The following is a 23,697-nucleotide window of genomic DNA, read 5'->3' on the forward strand; positions in this document are numbered from 1 at the left end:
ATCAATAAAATGGGTGGAGTAGCTGCTGTGATTAAGAAAAAAGATTACTGTTGATTTATTGATTCTGTCTTCAGCTTGCCATCTCAATCACTTTTTTTTTTTTAATGTTATTCATTTTTATATTTTAGTACCATGTGCCAATTAGAGTAGAATGTAATTAAGTCTCCGGGCCTGACAATATTAGGTCCCACATAGCACAAAGCCTTTGCATCACACATTACGGGAAAGAGGAACTTAAGTCTGAAAAATCTGGTGCAGAGCAGAGAAAAAGGCCTGTTCTCTTCTCGGTGCAAGATACAGTTTTTGTGGTTGCCTTTCCTGGGAACGTCAGAGAAAGATGGTTGCAGAAACCTGTTGCTAAGCTTTTGAGTTTTGAGGGAAGTCATCCTGGCCAAGCCCGTCTTCTCCTCCATCTAGTGAGAAATGTTCCTCAAGCTCATGTTGAAACTCTCCTTTTTGCTGCAGAAAACTCAATTTTGGGGCGCTCTCATCTCCAGGCAGTGTTTTGTCGTGCTGGTGTCATGTTTGCTGCGTCTGGGCTCTTAAGTTAGCACAACACTTTGGTGTAGGGTCTTACTCTGCAATGAGCAGCGCAAGTTATAGGAGCTCTCAAGGTCTTCCCTTCCTTGTGAGCTGGGCATGGGATAGTTGAAGACTTTTTTTCTGTGTAGAGGGATGCATGAGAACTCATTGTTGTGAAGCGGCAGAACTGAGTCACCGAGGGTTTAGTCAAAGAAAAAACACATCAGTGCAAACCAGAATAAAAAACGTGCCTTCTTCATTACTCATTATACCACAACGAGAATTAAAATCGCTCAAAAATTGTTGTAACAGCTATATGTTGCTTAGATAAAATAGTCTGGAAAGGATAGATTTTGTGGGAATCACTTCTGATTTATGCAGTGCAATATGCGAAGCCAACGTGCTGTGATTTTTTTTTTTTTTTTTTTCCCCAGTTATGTGCAATTATGTTAGATTTAATCAAAGAACTTTGAATTACTTACACCATTTCATAGTGCCTGCATGGTGCCTTTGGGTGTCACTGAATGAGTTGTGGCCATTTAATGTATTGCTCTTGCAAACAACATGGTGAGAAAATAATTTCAAAATTCCTTGTAGGATCTGGGTGCTTAATTTTTAGAACTGCACTATGTTCTGGGTTGTTTTGCTGTATTTTGAGCATAAATTCTGTTTTCTTAAGGTAAACAGTAAGCAATTATCTTATGCTCTTACAGTATGAAAATATTTACTGAGGGTTGGGGGGCTGAGTTTAACCTATCGTGTCAAACCCAGTCTTTCAGCTTCCTTTCCTGCTTCCACGGGGTGGCCAATGTGGTTGAGGTTTGGTCTTGAAGTTGGTGTGGTGTAACACATAGCAGAGTGTATGATTCGGCTTTAATACATGCAGTGCTGCCCTGCCTGCCAGCCTGTGGGACAGAGCCACGTCCCCTTTGTGGTCCAAAAGTGATGGGGACCCCAACCCTTGGCTGCTTGGGGATGATGGGGACAAGTCAATGCAGACGTTGGCTCGCGGTTCTTGGCAGCAGCTGGAGCTTCGAGACTGGGCAGTGAGCACATGTGAAGAGTTTGGTTGCCACATCTTTGTCCATGAACCCACCTCGCTGCCCTCTGCCTTAGGCTTTATTTTGCCGTGGAGCTGCAGCGAGTGTGTTACCCCTGTTTTTTTCTCTCTTCATTCACTCACAAGCTGCACTTAATATTATTAGAGGAAGAGATTTATTAGTTTCTACTATTTAAGGTTTAATCGGTTTGTGTGATATTTCACATTTTAAGTTTAGGAAAAGCACAAAATGGCTACTGAGGAAAATGGAGCCAGCTTGAAGGGAGAAGCCTTTCTCTGTACCATGAGAAGCCTTTTCAAAAGCAAAACAAGAAGCCAGAAAAGTCTAGTCAGTTCTCAGTGTCTACCTGATCTATTTTTTTCATGTATATAACAGCCTTCCATCAGTTGGAGTTGTGTATGTGTGAGTTTTCTTGATGTGAACCTGTGTGTAGGGCAACAAATACAACATGAAGAGATCTTGGCCAGTTTTTTCTGTAGAAGTCAAAACCGTGTTGCCTGCTTTGGTTCGTGCTGGGCAAGTCGCCTGTCATTAGGCTAGTGCCATGGCCAACGCCCTCTTAGCAGGTTGAGCACTGGGGACTTGGAGCTGCTGAGTAGCCAAATAATAGAAATACATTTTGCATTCTTTTTCAGAAAGACCCTAACTTTGTGCACCATCAGTTCAACACATTCGGACTTTAAATTTAGTTAATTGTGCAATGGTTGTGAAAGAAATGTACTCTTTTTGGTAAATCTGTGTCTTAGAAAAGACAATACTTGATACTTAACGATACAAAAGAAATAGCCATATAAAAATGAGCTCCACCTCCCCCTGCCCCCCACATACTGTAGAACCTATAAAATTGATTATTTATTTTTAATCTTTGCCTGCCCCTTTGCAGCTGCTGGGAAGGTGGCTTTGCCTTCACAGAGCTTGGTGCACAAATAAAGGAGTAAATAAAAGGGTTTGCTGACGCAAGCGTTGCAAGATACGCGCAACACGTGAGTGGAAAACCGGTGGAATTGGCAAACAAAGCGATGTGGCTTCTTGAGTAACCCGGGCAGACCTGGAAGGGAGGGAAAGCAGTAGTGGCTTTCTTCTTCTTTAGCATGAATGTTTTTAAAACATTGCAGACTGTTAGTGTCAACAAAGAAGTACAGAAGAAGAAAAACAGAAATAAATGCCTAACTGGAAAGGTGCATCAGAATAAGCAATTATGTAAGCTTTATTTTTGTTGCCTTTTGATGCCACTGTAAGTACGTGAAAACTAATGCGCTGCAGAGGACAGGTTTGTGGTTGAAATACACTTGATAGATTTTGACAAATTAAACAGTTGTAAAGATGTTTGGAAGTTTTCCAGATCTTTACTGTTATTTATGTCACTGAACTAAAAAATCAGTGGTTAATTTGCAGTTCTTATAATTTTTATGATACTTATGTTGTTGTAAATTTAGCAGCGTGCAGCATCAACTCAGCGGGATACATTTTATGTTGTCAGCTACCTTTTGACATCATAATAGATTTCAGTTGCCAAAGCTTCAGGGAGAGAGAAAGAGAATAAAATGTAAGAGCGTGCTGTGTGAGCGCTGGGATCAGACCCAGCTGGGAGAGGAGCTGGTGTGGGGCGGCCGCTGGAGCTGGGCCTGGTCCTGGGGGTGCTCCTAAGGCCTCGTGCACGTGGCAATAAATGTGTTTTAAGTGGTAAGGATGGATACGATGCTGATGGTATTGGACTCTGCAGTATTGGTGATGGGTCTTTGAAGTCTGGGCGGCTGCTTATGGCTGATAAGGGCGGTAGCAATGAGCTCCTTGGGTCTTGTCCCACCACATGGACCTTCTCCTGTCCCTGCATATGGACAGTGTCCAGCGTGGGCTGGAGCTAATGAGCGGCAGGTGGAGGTTTGGTCTTCCAGCAGTTGTCAAGCTCGTGTCTGTCTTGTGTAAAACCCAATTTTGGGGGGCTATCCACCCCTAAATGAGTTTTAGTAGTGACTTCCATGCATGGTCGTCCATGGTGTGTTTCCTGCATAAACACAAGATAGAGGCCAAGTAAATCTCTGGCGTGCTCTGATCAGATATGGGAGCAGCTTTTGTCCTGCAGGATGGTGTTGATCAAAAAGATAAAACCCAAACAAGAGTTTTACACAGTGGCTCTGATACCCAAATTCTTACACTTTGCAAGCTTCTTTTTTAAGGACTTTTTACAATATTTTTCTTTTTATAGAGACTCTTTATTCAGACTTTTCTTCTATTGTCTCCTATCCTAGAAGAGGGAAAGATGCCTTAAGTTTAGGTGGCTTAAAGAAGAGATGTAGTTGTTTCCCTCTTGGGAGGCTTATTTTAGTGGGTTAAAAATGTTTCTAATCCAAGGAGCGAGACCTGCCTTGGGAACATGTGACACATGAAATGGATCTTTTTGTAAAGCGTAGCCATGCCCTTCTCATCTTCTGCCTCTTTCAACATTTGCCCTTTGCCTCCTAAGCCTGAAAATGGAAGAATTTCTTAACGGTTGTTTCCTCAGTGTTTGTGGCATTAGCCACGTTTCTCAAGGGCGTTTCACATGCTCTTTCCACTCTAATGGGATTGTCCATTGAGTGCAGCTCCAGCACATTGTGGATCCATTCACACAGATAGATGATTAAGCTGAACCTTCCTCATCTGTAGGTAATCCCAAAATATGCAAATGGTTAGCGTGAGATTGGTTTTCTAACATTTTTGGGTTTATAATTAAGCGCTTTGTAGTTATCCTCCTCCTCTAGTTCCCTCCTCAATGGAGTCTTTAGCCGTGCTGACTCCAGCTCTCCTGTTCCCTTTTTCTTTCTTGTTCATCTTTTTTTCCCTTTCTTTTCCCTGTGGAGGTAGTTTTATATCTGACTTTTTCTGTGGGTGCCACTTCAGAGCTGCACAACTTGGAGAAGATTTTGGGCACAAAGAAAAACCTGTGAACAGAGCATCTTGCTGCTGCTTGGCTTTTGCTGGATCTCGCCAACCGAGATCACAGCGGCCAACAGCGTGGACGTAGCACTGGGGAAAAGGCACGCATTTACTCTTATTTCTACCATCCTTCTCTTTCCTTGAAGGAGAGATCAGAGATGGGACAACTGAGAGGGCTTTGTTTGCAAACGGGCAGCAGATGGGGCGATGAGGCGGTGCTGAGCACCGCGGAGCTGAGCAGGAGCAGGCGGTTTGCTCGGGCACCTGCACCATCGCGTTCTGTCCGTGCTCGTCAGGTGGGAGATGCTGCTCTTGTCTGTTGGAAGAACGAGATCAAATTTCCATTTTGCTTTGCAGCAGCAGACTAGTATGTTAGTCTGTGCTCACTGGCTAGACTTACTCTGGCTAATGTTTGCCAGATTCTTCTATTACATATTAAAATAAGATCTTATGAGTGGGTTTTATTTTTGTGCGTGTTTCAAAAAACTAGGCCAGCCCTAACAAGCACATTTTCGTGTTTTTGTTTTTGCGTTTTGTCATCTTACATATTGAAAAATGGAATGCAAAAAAAGAAAAGTGCCTGCTAACATCAAAAAGAAATAAAGCTTTGCATGATTCTGCGTAAGTGTTAAATTCTGACTGATAGTTTGTTTATACAGACTTTTTTTTTTTAATGGTGTTTCCTTTCCCCACCCAAAGATCACAGATGCTATGATAAAAATCAGTGCCCTTTTAGTAAATGCTTTTCTTTTCTGAACTTGGCCTAAAGAGGGTCACACAGTGCTTTTGTTACTAATAAATAGTGCAAGATTTAGGCACAAGTAATAGGCAGACATTAATTTGGGGGAGCAGGAACTTGTAAAAGAAAATGCAGAGCATTTCTCCCTCCTTAAATCCAGCTATTTCAATATCATAAAGATTTTATTTTAGCCATCAGGAGAGTAGTCCTGTTTGAAGAATTCAGCTTTAAAAAATGTCTTTGTAAATTGAGATTTTAGGACTACCTATTTGGAGGACGTTCCCTATGATAAATGACCCGTATAAGACAAAAAAAAAAGTAATTTTGCATGTCTGCTTCCTAGGATGTGTGATAATAATAAATGAACATTTTATATATCATTATATATATATCATGGCAGAGCAAAAATCAGAAGATATATTATTCATTATTCCTGTTACTTTATATTTAAAAGGCAAAGGTTTTTGCTTCTTTGCCAAAACAACGGCTACAGAATATATTTATAATAATCCCTGCAAATATAAAGGGTGGAAAGATCTTCCAGGTCGTTAGCACTGAAGAAAATAGAGATGCCTTTAATTGTATTCATTTGAACATTAATACATTAATGCTGAGATTTAAGTACTGCTACTATTAAAAATTAAACTGGAGGGGCAGTGTGCAGATCATATGCTTTAGTGTAAGTTGTCAGGTGCAGTGTTTGCATATTTAACCTGCCATTCCGACACTAAAATGGATGTTTGAGACCGGCTTTGGCTTTGCGAGAGATACTGGTTTCATTTCTGGCAGTGCCATTTCTTTTCACAGATGCCATTTGCGCCACCTGAGCAAAAGTTGCACTGATTAAAATCAGAGAAAGATAAGGAGTAACTTGTTTGCTGTCCTGAAGTCCTCTCGTTCTTCTCCCCGTCCTCCCCCCGCCGTGTCCACAGCTATTTTGCAATATGCAGCCCCCTCCGAGCACCGCCTGCGGAACTGGAGTAGCTCTGGCATGCAGATTTCCCAGTGGGAGAACTTGTGTGGATGGTAATTTTAATGAGACCTGATTTAAGCAGTAGAATAGATCCATAAAACTAATACAAGCAGACTTTCAAGAGCTCTACTGTTTGTCAGGGCAGTGAATTTTAGAGGTGCATCCATTGGCTTGGTAAAGAATATTATAATCTCAAAACCTTAACCTGTATTAATTCAGATTGTTTCTATGCAAAGTGCTGTTGAGAACTTCACGAATCCAGGGCAGGCCAAATATAGACTTATTTATTTTTGAGGTTCAACTTCCATCCAAAGCTCATGCTGGAACCACAGGACCTGAAAGCTGCGCTCTATATGAATGAATGCAAAGTCTGTATGCGTGCACACAGCTGTTCCTCTGAGCTGTGACAGACCCTTAGCTTTGCTTTTTTCCCCTTTCATTTGAGACCACAGCTTGGTCCATACGTATTTCCCATGTTGTCACACCTAGTTATATATGGCAGTAAAACGGTTTTCTTCTGCCCTGGAGATAGAGGCGTTACACCCATCCCAGAACCTGAATCCCACCTCAAGTAATACACTTGGACTGTGGCTTTTATTTTTCATGCTGGTGCTCGGGAGCGTCTCTTGCTGTTGTTGGAAATTGTGTAGTTCTGCTTGGCCTTATTAAACTGTTTTCTTTCCCTCGCTCTCCTCCCCAGCCCTTTCCCTCCATCCTGTGGTGTTTTTTTTGTTTTGTTTGGTTTTCCCAACTAGCATTTTTCACCATGGCTATCTCAAATGGCAGTGAGAAAGAGAGCAGGTGGGGGAAACTCAGAGCACGAGCACGAGGTGGGAATGGGAAGAGCTGGAGCACGTTAGCAGAGGCTGGGGAGACCCAAAAAGCAGCAGAGAACAGGGGGGAAAAGAGAGAAGAGCAGCATTGTGGTGTGGGGAAAGGGGGAAAAGCTCGGAGCGGGGGGATGGAGGCAGAGGGCGAGGAGAGGGAGGGATGCTCTGCACCACGGGAGGGGGACCCCATCGCTCCCACCGTGTCCCGGGCTCAGGCACCCACCGGCTGCACAAAAGCAGCAGAAGGGAGGTGGCTTCTGCCAGAGCTGGTGGGAGTGGTGACACGTATTTTAACAGGGAAAAAGTTTATTTGCTTTTTCTCGCAGGACATACTAAGTGATTTTGCAGTTTGAGTGGAGTGGCATTATTGCACTTAGCTCCGCATTTATTAAATAAATTTGTTCTCCAACTCAAGTGTTAAGTGTGTATTATGAAACCTCAGAGCCAATCTTAGTGGTTGCAGTGTGCAAATATTTTTAAAATTATGTAATTAAACAGGGCTTGGGCTGCAATGTCCACCAAAGTGATTTATTAATTCAATGGTTTGATTAAATTTAATGTTATTTTAGTTTATACAGAAAGGGTTGGTATCTGTTTCACAGATAGGGACATCTTATGGGGCTGTCAGTTGTGGTTCAGAGGTCCTTAGGAGGAATCTCTAGCACCCAATTAAATATTAACCAAGAAGATGTGACTTGTTCTTTCTCTGTCCCTGAAACTGTGTTTTGACATCTAAGGCTGGTGATAAAAATTTGCTCCGCAGAAGCACTCACAATGCACTCTATTTATCACTAGATTATTTCTAAATTAATCACACTAAAAATCTTTCTATTGTAATTGTGCTGGGGCTTAGTGCTGTATGATGTGTGCAAATAAAAAATGCCCTTTTATTTTCACGTTAACTGTATCTAGCTGCTGTTGCAGCCAAACTGTATCTGTTTCGGTAGAATGTCATTTTAAAGGTATTGTGGTTACTGAGCGGCAGCTGTGATTGAAAAGTATGTAAACTAATCCTTAGTTGCTCGTGTCATTTTTATATTCTTATGTCAGAACACAAGAAGGCTGCTTTAAATTTGTCTTTCACTGTGTATTAATTTTCAAGTCTAATTTTTCTTGGGTTAAAGCATATACTGCATTCTCTTACTACACATTACCATTCAGTGCCAAAGTAAATGGCTACTTGTGAAAAAGCACAAAATTAGTTCCTGCTTGATTACTGTAAAATACATATTTATTTTCGTAGGGAGAGTTTTTATTACCAGTGAATAAAGTACAATTATCCTGCATGGTATCAGTGACTTAGAAGATGAAGTAATCAAGCACCATATATTTATTACTGTGAAGAGCAGTAAGTTTTAGAGCTGTGCAGTGCTTGCTCAGAAACAAGAAGGTAAGGTGCAAGGGGCTGCATTGTTTTGGTGGGTTTTGGGTGGTGGTGGGTTTTTTCCTTCTTTTTTCTAGGCGTGCACTATGCAAGTTGTTTCTGCTCTTTTAAATGCAAACCGTTTAAAATTAAATCCTCAGTTAATATTATGTCTGCATAAGAACTTCTTTGTCTCCTGATGCCCAAGCATTGAAAATGAAATGTGGTTGAGGATAAGTATTTATTCATACCATACCTCACACCTGATCTTGTGTCAGTATGACATCATCTTTGCCGCAAAGATTTCTAGTGGGCTAAAAACGTTCCGTTGTGAAATAAGTGGGAGAGGTAGAAAGAGGGCAAGGAAGGCAACAAATATAAACTACTAGTGGGATCTGATGTTTTGCCAATTAAAAAAACCTTTAGAATCATATTCTGAGGTCCACATTGCTGCCTTTGATCCGTGCACAGGACTTCCATTTGTGCCGGTGGCTGTTCAGCCTGTGGAGGGAAAGCTGTATATTACTTAATTTGTATGTTGTGGGAAGTACGTTTTCCTAGCATGTGGTCTAGCTTACTTGAGGAATCTGAAATGCGTTATAAATGTAAATGCTGTATTTAAGTAAAACTTCATTATGTTTTGGTGGTTTCCAAAAATGCACAGGATTTGACCTTAAAGTGTTATTTCAAGGTGTTATGATGTATGAGCTAGACTTTGTAGTCTTCTAAATTAAATCTTTGAACATGTTATTATTGTATTTTGGCATCGGCAAGATGTAGTTCTTAGCTATTTTCTGTCACAGCCTTCATTTTTCTAACAAGAGTAAGGAGATGGGGCCAGATTCTTCTGTAAGAGGTGTGCGCGGGATGGGGATTACCCTGCACTACCCGTGGTGTAACCCAGGACGGGTCTGCAGTTCACATCCATGGCCAAGGTCACGGCTCCTCGTCCACCACTCACCATTGCAATGGAGCTGGGGCTCCCACAGAACCGTGGGTGCAGCCACCACCCGCCGCTGCTCCCCTGGAACACTGCAGAGCCCCGCATAGGATGTGGTGGAGGGTTTAGCATTTGGATCAAATCTGGTTCATATATAAAAGGGGTTGTGTTTCTGTTTGGAAAATATGAGCCCCTTTTTACGTAGCCCAGGTGTGGATTAGCGCTCTAAACCATTCACCCGTTCCTGTGTTTGTGGGAGGCTGTTTTCAATTCTTACAAAGAGGCTGTACAAGTCAAGCCATAGAAACAGCAGAAGCAATCCAAAAATGGATTTAAAAAAAAATAAAAATAAAAAATTAACAAAGTGTTTGTGATCTTAGGTTGGTAGTCTGGATGTAGAAGCAGACATACTGCTATATGTATGCTTATTTCCAAAGAAAATAGTTGCAAAACATTTCTACCTATGCCACGAGCACTCAGGGCTTGTATTTCTCCTTCCCTGTGTAACAACCGTGCGGTCGTGCTACAGGAGGGCAAGACGCCACGGTGTGTGTCCCCCCGGGCACGGGGAGGGTGCCAGCCAGCCAGCCAGACACGGCCATGGGGAGAGGCAGGGCCTGGGCCGGGGTATGTTGTTGCAGAGAAGTCGATTAAGAATAAGAGCTCTGAGTCAGCGCCTGGGGCCGTGGCCGTCGGTCGCCGGAGAGAGACCATCTTTGAAGTGTTGTTTTTGGTACTGGTTTCATGTCGCGCGTTCGCGGTATGAATCATGATGGTTACGCGGGTGATTTTCCCTCAAGAACGAAGCCAACCCCAAACACCGGCGGGGCCGCCCTTTCGGTCACTTTGTATGTCTGTCTATCCATCCCAGGGTGGTCTTCACCCCAGGTTTGGGGTGGGAAGGGACACTGACCATGCAGCCAACACACATGAGAGGCTCGTCTTCCAACCATGGCCAGGAGCTGCCCGTTTTCCTCCTCCTTCACAAGCAGGCTGGCGCCTGGATATATGGGGCAGCCTGAAATAATTGGTGCAAATATTCAAAATCCTAGATAGAAAAGATATGTAGGGAACCCCGCTTCCCTCTGTAATTCCTTCACAAATAGGGCGACGCTTAGAAAGGCACCCAACCTCGAGTTCAAAACGGATCGCTTACCCGCATTTCTTGAACAGCTAATTTTGCTGGCACATTATTATTCATCCTCTGCTATTTTCACACTGTGACACAAATCTAGAGAGAAGAAGAGATTGAAATTTTGACCGGTACGTTATCCTGATACCTGAGACACTGTGTCGATATGAGAGTATCTTTACCACAAGGACTTTCTTGGTGGTTTTAGAGATCCTGGTGTGAATAAGTAGAAAAAGCAGAACTATTAGCTCAAGAAGCAAAAATATTTTTTTTCTTAAAGAAATTGATTAACATGCAAATATGTACTGTATGCATATTAAATATCATTTCAAAATGTGATGGGCAGGAAGCATAAGTGATGCCATTTGGTTTTGTGGCATCAGTGTGGGTTGATTAAGGGGGTGGGGATAAATTTTGGGGATTATTGATATAGCATGAGTAGAGCCAGATGGTTGTATTACACATCTTTTGTGTTCTTGTTTGCTTCTTAAAGCAGTTGCAGAATTTTGCCCTGGGCAAAATTTACTCTTTGCTCGTATGTTCCCCTGTGATTTTACTTTTGACAAAGTACTTCACAAAGAGGGGAAACGCTATGCATTGTGCCCGCAAACTCATCTCTTCCCTTCATGTTTGTGAAGCCAGCAGCCCTCTGCTTCAGAAATATTTTGGAACTTGTGAAATAAATTAGCAGTAGGTACAAGTTCAGTGCGTGTGTTGTGTGCTGCTACCCCTTGGTATGTGATATTGATTTACAGAGTGTGTAGTTTTTTACATTTTCCTTGCAGTGTTTTGAAGAAACTGTGGAGATGGCAACCAGTTCGTTTTAATGCTCTACTTATATAGTATTCTTCCATTAAAGAAATATTGTCTTGAAGATTAATGAGCTAATTTTTTCCACCTATTTTTTTTTTTTAAGTTTTGAGATAGTGGTGCACCTGATTCATGTGTTCAAAACGCATACTTTGTGGTATTTAGGTTGAGTGGGAGAAGGTTGTGCTAGGTAGGTGGTTCTTCACTGGGTGTTTGTGACATTTGTTGGAACTGCTTATCACCGGAACCACCAAAATTTACACGTATTTGTTATTTCCCTTTGAAAGCAAATTTTCATTTCCCATAAAAAGGTGAGTTTTTTTAAAGGCTTTGTAAGAGAGAATTTATGTCTTATTCGTGCCCCACACCATTTTTTGCGGGTGTAACTCCATTTACCCAGCTGAGGTTACTCCTAATTTACATCGCTGTAGGTCGCTGGATGACAAGGTCCCTCTACATCTGCCATTTATAGTGGAAAGTGAAGTTCTTCTAAATGATTTGCCCTGTGCCTTTGTCGCCATGTGAACAGCGTGCTTGCAGAAGGCGAGTGGACTCACCTTGCTCGTGGCAGCAGGACTTTTTGGGGACTGACTAATGCAGGCGCTGACTTGGTGGCCCCACGTCTGCACCTCCTCTCTGGGCAAAGCCGCCCCCCGTGTTTTGCTCAGACTGTGAGCAGCAGCTTAGGGCCCTTTTCTTTTTTTTTTTTTTTTTGAAACCAGTACTTGATGTGAAAATGGGGAACAGGCAGCTCTGACCGCAATGAAATCCCTGACTAGTTAAGTCACAAGTCTGAGGCCGAAGCAACTTACTCCTCATAATGATGCCATTGTGCTCATCCTATCTGATCAGCTCTTGAAATGTTTTAGTAAGTCTATCTTACAACATTATAAGAAGATAATCAGTTGCCTTAGAAGGTCCCCATCTGGAGTAGAGAGTTCTTTTACTGAAAGATGTTTTGCCTTTCCGAGATAGCTCTCGCATTTCATCATCTGTTGTGCAGAGATGAAGTGCATATGAAAAGTCAGTGACTCTGAATCCATCTGTTGTTATTATTTTCCACTGATAATTGGCTTGAACAATGAAATGTCTGTGTCTGTAGCCTTTGAAACTGTACACCCTGTTTATTTTCTGGAGGTCTCGCTCCACTCTCACCCCCCTCCTTTTTTTTTTTTTTTTAAATTTATTTTTTTTTTTTTTTAATTTGGGGTTTTTCTGTTTCATTTTTCTCTAGAGCTCGTAACTAGTGGAGCTCGCAGGAAGATGACATCTTTGTGCATCAGTATGTGTCACTCAGCATCTAAAGCTTGCCTGCCAATTTTTGTCAGGGTCCTGTGTCTGTTCTGTGTGAGCAGTGAGCGGGCCTGCAGTGGGGAGACTGGCAGATCCCAAGTTCATGGATATCTTACCTGAAATGTAGAATTTATTTCACTTTTTCTATTAGAATATTAATTTAAAACCCAGTGTCTAACACCTATGGAACTAGATACTACCTGTAATTGTATAATATATTCAGTTGCATCCAGTTTTGCATGATGCAGGGTATTAATATTGGATTCCACTAACAGCAGTTCCATTAGCTTGCTCAACTAGTATGAGATATATATAAGCAGGGAGACATAACTACCAGCCAGAACTGCCAAAACAGTCATTAGAAGCTCCATTGGGATGGACAAAGGCTTTTACACAGTGATATACTGATTAAATTTTGTTCTATGGTTTATTTGCATCAAGGTTAGATCACTATCGTCTTTGCGAGCCGTATTATCTGACACCTTATTTGGAAGGTCATTTCAATGCAAAAATAGTGAATGTTACAGGGGGTCTAAGATTTCTTGCAGGATTCTGTCGTGGAGGATTTTTATCCTGTTAAGCTGGTCTAGTTCACGTTAGCAATTTTACTGTGCTTTGACGTGGTGAGTTTATCCAAGGAAAAGTAAAAACTCCCTCCACACTGTACGAGCGCTGAGTGGAACTGGACGTGCTTGATCCACACTGAAACTGTGAATTATATGCAGTATCCTGTGAAATAATCTGCGGCACACGCTTGAGAGTCCAGTAAATATGTGTTGCATCTTTTAAAGCCTGAATCTTCCTGTATCTGCCCGCATGTAAATGCTTTTTCAGAATGAAATTTCTGTACCAGATGTAGTTGTGTCATTCACATTATGCTGTAGTCTCAAGCACAGGAGAGTTAAGGCAGAGGAGTATAATCTTATTTGTGTTTCAATGGCAATCATTTAATACTGCAAGTTATTAAAAAATAATTCAATTACCAAAACCAACATGTAGCTTGGACTCACAATAAGAGGTCAATGTGATTTGACTCCTTAAGTTAGGAAGGGACACTGGTGAATTCCAATTGCTTTAAAATTGTGCTGTTTCATTCTATTTCTGGTATGGAAGGATAAATGAGACTGAAAAATAATTTATTTCTCTAGAAGCAAGAGTAAATCACAGTATATAATTATGTATATTCGATTATAATAATAAATGCTTAGAGGTGCTTGGTGGTTATCACAGTCTCTAATTTAGTTGTTTTTTGAAGTAAATATAGTTTGGAGGGGTTGTTTTATAAGGGTAATATTTTGAAAATAATGTTTTTAAGGAAAACTTGAGAAATTTCTTCCTTTTTCCCAGATTAACTAGTAAATAGGTGTGCGTTATGCAGTGATTCATAACAGCTAAAACAGGTCTGTGTGTGTAATGTCTTTTATACAGTAAACAAGACAGGGACAGTATGAGCAAATTCAGATTTAATCTGTTAACACAACCAAAAGTCTCTGTGTTAATTTTAAATCCTTGTTAAGAAAAGACCAGGCCTGGAATTTATTGGATTCGAGTGCAGTTAATGAAAATGAATTTTACAGGTGGTGTTTGGTTGTGTTTCTTCTGCTCTGGCGAGATGTGTGGCTGAGCCAAAGCGGGCACAGCACACGATTCAGCTCTTTGCCAGAGCAATGCTTAGCTTAGAAATTAATGTTTGGCGTTGAGTTGTTGGTGCTGTTGTTATTTACTGTTACAGGAGCAAAGCGTTTAGTGCTATGATTTGATTTGATTTGATTTTGTAGCTCCTATCCCCTTAAACAAGCTGTGTAGCTTGTCAGAGATCAGGACAGGTAGAATGCACAGCAGGCGTCTGATTTGAGCCAGTTACTCATTTGCTGAGTGTTTGTGTTTATGCAAAGGGGCCTCTTCCTGCATATTTAATCTAGAGTAAGGCAGTGGCTTTTGTTGTGTTTAGACCACATACCTTCAGTCCTTCCTTACACTGCAGCCAGTGTTGAAGCACAGAAAGGCTGGATAGGCAAAAGTGCTTTAGTGTTTTCAAACTCTCAACTTTCTGCAGTTGGTTGGGAATTACTGTACAGCTCTAAGCCTTTTTCTTCCTCATTAATGGGTAAGTTTGCACTCCGGTAGAATAAGATACTTTTGTTTCTGTTCCATTTTATAAATGCAAAAAATGTTTGTTTGTTTGTTTGTTTTTGAATTGTCCAAAGCTCCGTAAGCACAGCTGGTCCGCTCGGGGAGCTTGTTGCGGGGAATTAGATCAAGAATACAGGTGTTTCTGGAATATACTTCTGAATAAAGTACTAAATGCCGTATTGCAATAGGCAGGTATTTGCAGGCGGCGGGGTGGGGTGGGGGGGGCGGGAATGAGTTCGGTGTTATTATTCTTTGTACTAACAAATCCTGTTTTGTAACTATCCTGAAGATAATGCTTCCATTGTTAGCTAAAAGCTTTCAAACAGTGTGCAAGGCAGAACTGCAAAAGCAGCAGTAAAAAAAAAAAAAAATAAAGAGAAGGGGGGGAACCAACCCTCTGGTCTTTATTGTTTCCTTCGCAAGGGTCCTCACTAGAATGTCTGCGCTGTAATAGGGAGGTTTTTCTTATGTGGAAATTGAATCGTCTCTTCATTGATATTAATAGCACACTAGAGATGTTAGCCATGATGCAGAGTACCAGAACTGTGGAGCAGGAAACCTGATATTGCAGGGGAAAAAAATGACAGTCCTATTGCTCCTCAGTGTGGGAGACATCCCTCCCTGAGAGCAGAGTTTGCATAATGGCATCCTGGCTTAACTATTTACTTAAAGGTATTTTAATCTCGGGCTCTTTCTTTTAGTATAGGTGTAATTACTGTTTCTCACTCTTGCACTTATTAACTGCGCAGCTCGGTGTCTGATTCAGTCTGGACAAATTAGTTTTAAAAATGACTTTTGAGAAAATCCGTGCGGTGTGCCTGCACAACGTATATTCTGTATATGTAATGTATGCTGTATTGGGAGAACGTTGGAGTTCAATGAAGAGCGAATTGGTATCAAAAATTAAAGAAAAGATGACAAAGGGCATATCTTCAAAGCAGACGGTTGCAGTACAGACAGCGTTTGGAGAAATGTGGAAAATGTGCAGCGAGGCCAGAAGTAGTAGTTTTGGTTACCAATTAACTATTTCCTTCGTTTGAGTAACTCCTCTCAAACAGAAGAGTGTGCTGTTCCACCACATGTTGGAAAGTGTGAGAATCTGAATAAAATTTCATCAACCTTATTAAAATATGTAGGGACTTTGGTCTTCTTGGGTACAAATCAGCCTACAGACTCGGAGGCATTTATTAACAATAAGACTGCTGAGGGTTTTTAATAACAAAATTACAAATACCATACCTAATTGTAAGTGTATTACTTTTATGCACCAGTTAAAAAAAAAACTCAACTTTTTATGAGGAAAAGTACCTCAGTCAAAGCACCTTGTGTGATTAGTGCTATTGTATTCTTAAATTTTGATTGATAGAGATAATAGTTTTCACTTAAAAATACAGACAGGTACTTTAACTTTCCATGACAATAGCTATTTGCATTTCTTTTATCTTTTTGTTTAACATTTGTGGGGGTTGGGACGGATTTGATTATTAACTCTTATTGCACACCGAGGTAAATGCTAAAACAAAGCTTTTGTTAAAGCTTCAAAGGTAAAACAGCAAATATTGTTTTTAGGCTTCAATATTTAAAGGCTGTTAAAGGATACCTCGAAAATATTTTCACATGACCATGACCAAGAGTGTCACTTGTTTGTCAGGTAGGAGCGGGGAGGCCGCGGGGGGCGGCGGGAGGGCTCGGCACCCACCGCACGGGCCACGGCGGGGGAGAGGGTGGAAAGTCCCGTTTGGGGGGAGCTGACAGCCCTTCCCGAGGACCTTGCTTTGCCAGGCGGACCTGGACGAGCGTTGTAGTTGTCCTGAGAAAGTAACGGGTCTGGAGATTGTGGCAGCGAGCGGCACCGTCAGCCCCGCACCGACTGCGGGCGCTCGGGGAGGGGATGTTCCTCTCGTTGCTTTAATTAGGTGAGGTCAGGTTGCGAGAGGGGAGCTATAATGCAGACATAAAATGGTTAAGGCTGGCATTGAGGCACAGGGAGTTATTTTAAGAAACGGGGAAGATCTGGTGAGTATAACCCAGGCGGCAGCGTTTGATCTTTGGCTCCCAGCGCCAGCGATGGCCTCTCCTCGTGTGATGGGGCGTTTGACAGGTTTGAGACTTTCTGGGAACGTGTTATGGTCTTTACGTCTGATGAATTCAACAACGGCCAGCTCTGTTATGCAAAGTAATTCGTGTGAGGCAAATAACCAATCCATCATTAAAAGATGCGAGACTCAGAATCGCAGTTCAAATTCAGTATTGGGAGCGAGCTGTTCTGAACTTGTCTATTAGCTGTACCCATATTTCCTATAAGAGCTATTGAAAAGAGGGGGGGGGGAATGGGTTGTCATTAGTTTCGTAGCATTGGCTTACATCAAGTGATTCTTTTCCAAGGTTACGGTGGACTTGAAAGGTAATATTATTTTGAAAGAGAAAATGTGCTGTGCTTAGCTCTGTCCTCGTGCTGTTATTTATTTTTATTTTATTTCTGTTTAGAATAAATAATAATCACCAGCCAGAGATTCTGAACAGCCTGCTAATGACTGAAAATAAAAATACGGTATGATTTGCTCTCTCCTTCCACCGAGAAGCAGCAAGGTAGTGAGCATGGATATCCCTGTGTTTGGGCCTGTACCAAATCCATTTCCCCCTCTTCAAAGCGAAGGGGAAGACGTGCATTTAGTCCCTCGCAGTTTTACTGTTCACCTGCACTGCACTTTCTGAGGAGGTGATAATGACTCCTGGTATAGAAAATCTCCTGTACCCAGCCTCCTGGGATTTAATATATGCTGCACAATAAAAAGTGGCCACCTTGACAATGGCCAGAAAAAAACCTATTACTCCCTCAGATTATTTAAACTATTTAGTGATATATTTTTTCAGGTTGCTGGATACCTTTTTTAAAAAAAATATATACGTAGTTACAACAAAACTGAAGAGATGACAACTGACCATCCTGTAAACAATTCTACACCTGATTTGTGTGTGTCAGTGCAGGTAACGCAACTGAGCGTGCTGGGCGAGAAAAGCACCCTGTGTGCAGGATTGGGCCCACAAACATGTCTGGTACCAGGTGTTGCTCTTCACAATCACTGTACATCCTGTATTTTCAGGATTAGCAAAATACCACATTAAAAACCTTTTTTTTCCCCCTCTTAAAAATGTACAGTTGGCAAAATCATTGACTGCGTCTATTCCTGCACAGGACAAGAAAATAGTAGTTATGAGAATAGTAGGACATATTTCATATTTCAGCCTATACACACTTGAATATGACTCAAGGAGTTTTGAAGGGAAAGAAACAGCTGTATTAGATAGTTATGGTTCACTTTATTGAGAATAAATTACTGCACAGAAGTGCTTATTTTGATGATCAAGTTTTGATATTTTAAAGCTCTCAGGAAGCCTTGTAAATATTTTAATCAGACACATTAAATATATTTCAGTTGGCCTTACACAGGAAAAATGAAATAAAATTTCAGAAACAATTTCTTGTTGTTTTATCAGGAGTGTGTGTTTTCTCTATTTTTTTCTTTAATAATAAACGTGCTTTCTAGGTAGTGAAGGGGAGATTCCCTTGCTACTTTAGGTTTCCAATAATGAATTGTAGGCTTATCTAGGCTGGGACACTGCTAAAAAAAATGTACCTGCATAATTCTAAGCAGGGGAACAGCTCAACTGGTGTTCTACTTTCCTGTGTAAAATTACTCACAGCCAGTTTGTGTGGGATCAAGGTCTTAATCTATTTTTGGCTATACTAAGGCACTTCTCATTTAGATATTAGTAAAAATGTTACTGTTTTAAGTAGACTTCCATTCTCTCTATTCTGCATCATTCATCTCTCTATTTCTGCATATTCTTTATATTATTGGTTAAATTTGGCTTTGCAGTCATTACTTAGAGTTAGGGCTCCATCCTGCAGCCTCTCTGAATGACCTCCCTGCCCTGAAGGACGAGACCACTAAATTGAACAGGCGCTGTGGGATCAAAGGGGTTACAAGGTCCAACCCAACAGCAGGTATCGGGGCAAAGTTTCTGATCTTTTTGCCTGGTCCCTTGGTATCAGGTAAACAGGCAGAACCTGATGCAGAGCAACAGGGGAGCTTTCCGTTAAAGTCAACTGAAAACGTTATGGCACTGGCTCGGGTTGTGATCTTTTTAGGCTTATTGCTAGTTGTCTCTCCAAAACCCTGCTGAAAAGAGCTATTTCGACAAGTATCTTCATATTCAGGGATTTTAAAATGTGTTAGAAAAGTGTTTACTCACCTTGCTGATAGGTAAATTGAGGCATTTGGTGAGCAAACACGATGTGTTCAGGGATATCTGGTTACATCTGAACAGGGCATGTAGATTTGCACAGACTGTTCCCCACCTGGATACCTGTTGAGCCGAGGGGACAGTGTCGCGGGTCGTGGAGACCTTCCCTCCACCCTTGAGACAGCAGGACCACTGCTGCTCGCAAAATGGAGTGTTGTTTGTGGTTTGGTTTTCTATTTTAATCATCTCCTTGGGGGAAAATATGAGTGTAGTGAAGTGTCTTGCTTTGGTAGGATGAGATTTTTTTCTTTGTTTGCTCCACGCGCACACTTAGAGTGTTGATGGTACTTTGTGTTTATCTTAAAGACAGCATGATGGAAGGAATGTGTGTTGCCTACATCAATTCTCTCACCCATATAAACATTTTCAGGAGGAGAGTCTGTATTTGTGTTTCTACATTTTGAGATACTAAACTTTTTGGCTATTAATGAGACATTTTCACAGGTGGGAACAGCTGTCTCTGCTGCTCATTTTAACTTCAGTGGTACATTATCCAAATTTTTGAAAGCCAGGTAGCATATAGCAAGACTTGGATAACTGAAAATGAAAAAACAGTCCAGATTTAAATCAGGGAGTAATATGTGAGAAGACCTGAACTCTCCTCACCCCTCCGTGTGTGTTGCCCTCAGTAGAACACGCTGGAATCCCACCAGCTACGGGTGGGCCAGTGTGCTGGGTTTCCTTGGAGTGTGTTCACTTCATATATGAAAAATGTGTTTAGAACACATTACCTGCCTTTCACAGCACTGCTGAAAGAGATGCTGCATGCACATTTTATGCAAACACGTAATTTTCAGCAGTTTCTTAAAAAGTACATTTTAAGATGGCTCATTTGCTATCATGAAGACTCAGGGTAGAGATGAAGTCTGCTTGCAAAATACTGCCAAAATAAGGATCTGACTGCCAAATACCCAGAAAATTTATAAAACAGATAAATATGAAAAGAGGTTTAAAGTGTCAAATCCAAGATAACCCATGCAGCAAAGCAGGATAAAAGCCTCTATTGTTGCTAATCTAAGAGCACATCGTATGTCAAAGGTCATGTATTTTACATAGAAGATGTATTGTTTTATGTACTCTCAGGAAGGTGAGACCTGACCTACTATGATGGAGTGGTGTTATGTCCTTTACAGTGCAGAGTCAGCAATGTCTTATACATGTGCCCCAGCAAAGCACATCGGGCTTCCCATACAGCAAATGCGTATAAAATTTGGCCCCTGATCTTCCGGTACCTCATTGCAAGATCTGTGAAAAGCTTCTCGCTAAAAACACAGTGAAATAAAGTAAAATGCCAGTGAGCAACAGATAAAACCAATATTCATTTCATCTCAAGGTAACCTTTTTTTTTTTTCCTGACTGAAAATAATTGGGTTTCAGTGGTAAAGAATTAATGCCTCATTCTCATTGTGAAAACGTTTCTCCTTCCAAAATAAATGGCAAATGAGTACATTTTCTTTTGAAAGAACTTAATGAAGATTCTGATTTTTCCCAGAGGTTGATATTTTAGTACTTCAGTAAGAAGCTTCACCTACTGATGTAAATAGCATAACTCACCATTTGATGAGTTTCACAAACACCCCCAAAACTCCTCATCGCTGTGTGAATTTTACGAAACGGAGTTTCACGGAGCTCTGTCTTACACATCCACATATCACTGACTTTCTGTTTCATATGATGTCATCTGTGTCACCAAATTATTGCATATTTCTTTCTGTGTTTATTACATATTATTCTGCACCCTTGCAGCAGAGATCAACGTTTCAGTGAAATTGCGTTATAATTTTACTCTATTAAGGTATTGGGTCAATTGATGTGGAATTAATTCTGAGTGCTGTTAGTGGTTTGAGTTAGTAACTTGATCTAAATTAATAAACAAATGTTTTTCTTTTCTCTTGTACCATATGTTGATCCCAATTACATGAACAGAAAGTGGCAGATTGTCATGTTTCTTAAAAGATTACATACTCTTTTGCATAAGAGAGAGTACACAAGATGCAGTAATATACAGGGTAAAAAAAACCCTACACGTGCTGTTTTCTCCCTCCTACTTTTTATAAAGATACACTTTAATTATTTCTCTTTTTAATACTCACTTCTCTTACCACCTCAACATACTTGGTGTGCTCTTGGTAATGCTTAACGACATGATATCTCAAGACAGTCAACAACTTTTTGAATTAGGCATGGAAGATGCTGCTAGTTTTAAAATCTTGTCTAGGACTGTGTCTCTATGGAAAAGGATGAAAAAAAAAAGAAAGGATCCAGAAGCTAAAATAGCAGTGGTTACAAATGGTCTTAAAATGCCTTAAGTAAGGAGAACCCATTCAGACAATAGTCAGATTTCTGAAACAAAGGACTGAACTCATCTGTTATTCAAACTGAAAATAGATTGATAGGCATCAAGATTAAGAAAGTTTATGCTAGAGAACAAAGATGTCTCATCTCCATGGGGTTTTTTCTTCTTCTTTTTTGTTTTTTTTTCTCCCAAAGACCAAGTTGTTCGTGCTGAACTGAAGAGCCTCTCACTGGCTGGTACTGATAAGCAGCAGTCCTGTGACTTGATTGTTTTTATTAACTCTCTCTGAAAGTCATTTACCATTAAACACGATTAGATTAATTTGTTGCTTTATTTATGTTTGTACTTGCAAATGTGGTGCCAATGAAAATGCTTTGGGTGTTGTTGCTGACGCTGACCCAGCAGTCACGTGTGTTACCTTCTTTCTCCGCAGGGTAAGAAGAGTGACCTTTTTGGGTGGCTGTGATTGAAGATTGCTTAACAGGAGCAACTGAGGAAGGTAAACACAAATAATACTTTGCACACAGTTTCTGAAGCATGTCTGAAGGAAGGATCTGATCCTGCAAACCCCTGGAACATCCCTTAGTTGCACAAGTAAAGGCTCTTCTGGCAAGATGGGTAAAGATTGGAGTGCTGGGCTAAGCTTTTGGAGCCATTGCTGTGCCTTAAACCCCTGTTTTGCCTGGGAAGCCAATGATTTAGGTGCCCAGTTGCGTTTTGGGAGCCAGGCCACAAAGATGCATTTTGTGGCTTTCAGCCGTGTTCTAAGAAGGCTGTTTGGTAACCAGACAGAGCATGTGTGCGGATGGACAGACGCTGCTCTGGCTGGTCTTGGTGGCCATATGGCCGAGTCCATGGCCCAGCATCCGTGGGTGCTGGGCTGGGACCAGCAATGCCCCCTTAATGGGGAATGGTCAAGTCACCTTCAGCTCTGCTTCTTCCCAGGCTGAGACACTCCTGGATTTACAGCAGCACGTTGAGCAGAGCAGGAATGCAGAATTTAGCTGTTAATTTGATTGCTTATTATCACTGCAAAAATTAAAACACATGCTTTCTAGGCTTTAGGAGCGTAGCGAAAAGGAAAGAAATGTCACTCCTTGCAAAACGATTTTTATTTAAAGCAAAGTGAAAGTCCCTTGCTTTTAAATTAACTCCTTGCCTCTCTTCTGGTCCAAAGTTTCAAGTTAGAAAGGAATATTAACATCACAAAAGTGGTGATTCACAAAATTAACTTGCAGAAGAGGAGAGTAACGCAGATCAGTGTTTGGTGCTGAAGGGTGTCATCTGACTGAGGTTCATATGGCTGCTTTATAATCACCTTCTTTCAGAAATTAATAGTCGGTTAAGCACCATAGCAACAAGCAACACTGATGTAAGCGTTGAGCAGTGGCTGCTGTTCGCTGTGATGTCAGTGCTCGTTAGTGCTGTTCTCTTGACCTTGTTTGAATATAAAATGGTGATTTCATTTTAAACTTAGAATTTTACAGAATGACTAAAAGCATCAAAGTGAATTAGAGCTATTTTTATTTTTAATTTTATTAAAATGTACTTCAAGAGGAAAAAATGTCCCTGTTCTCTTCTGTTTTAAATTAAAATAGATCTGAGGACGATGTGGGGTTTTTTTTTCAGTTCTTTGTTGCCAAAAATATCTGTTTAGTGAGGATGAAATTCATGAAGTTGATGTGAATATTGCAATCCTTGGCCATGCCAATGGTGTGTGTCAGCTGCATGATATATGCCTCTCTTCAAGATTTGAATATTACTCCCTTTTTTATGGTGAAGCCCATGAGGTATTAGATGCATTTCAGCTATTGAAGGAGCAGCAGCTCCTGCAGTTTAAGATGATGGTTGTTCCTTGTCCTGCAGTGGTGTTCCCACTTTCTGTTTTTGTGAAGAAGGGAAAAATTTGAAGTCCCAGGTACATCAGAGGGGCTCAGAATTTATGGGATTCTGGTGGAGCTATGGGTCACTTGTTGCCATGATGATATGCAACCCAGGAAAATAAAAATTTTAGTTGTAATAAATGCAAAACACTATCTTCAGGCTAGCCTGAAGTTTGTAGGCCATGTCTCTAAAAGCAGACATATTTTGTGTTGCTACAATCGTGATACCACACATGCCAGACATATGCCCTGTGGTGTGCATCCTTTGGCAGTACACAATTTGGGTGATTTGTAGAATATATCACTGGAAAAGACCGTTAGATCTTTCAGTCTGACCTCCTGAGTATTGCAGGTTATTGAGTGTCACGCCGCACCCCTGGGCAGAGCTGGTAAGTAGGGTTCAGTCAAACTCTGTCTCCCAGAAGATGATCCAGGCTCAGCGGGAAGACGCTGAGGACTGGAGAAAACACCATGGATCAGCTACGGTGTGTACACGTG

At 41.1% G+C, this 23,697-nt stretch overlaps 1 protein-coding gene across 20 annotated transcripts in view; it reads left to right on the forward strand.

Annotated features, from left to right (window-relative positions):
- Nucleotides 1–23,697, forward strand: part of FOXP1 (forkhead box P1) — a 383,604-nt gene that overhangs the window by 139,319 nt on the left and 220,588 nt on the right. For 16 of the 20 annotated variants that reach the window (XM_065075373.1, XM_065075386.1, XM_065075374.1 and 13 more), the window contains one exon: nt 21,750–21,815. The gene's annotated coding sequence lies outside the window, so the exon portion shown is untranslated. Of the gene's footprint in view, nt 1–14,494; nt 14,687–21,749; nt 21,816–23,697 lie in introns of those variants that run through there. The other 4 variants (XM_065075392.1, XM_065075383.1, XM_065075381.1 and 1 more) reach the window with 4 other exon arrangements.

This window comes from Columba livia, chromosome 10 (genome assembly GCF_036013475.1).
Source record: "Columba livia isolate bColLiv1 breed racing homer chromosome 10, bColLiv1.pat.W.v2, whole genome shotgun sequence".
Lineage (NCBI taxonomy): Eukaryota > Metazoa > Chordata > Aves > Columbiformes > Columbidae > Columba > Columba livia.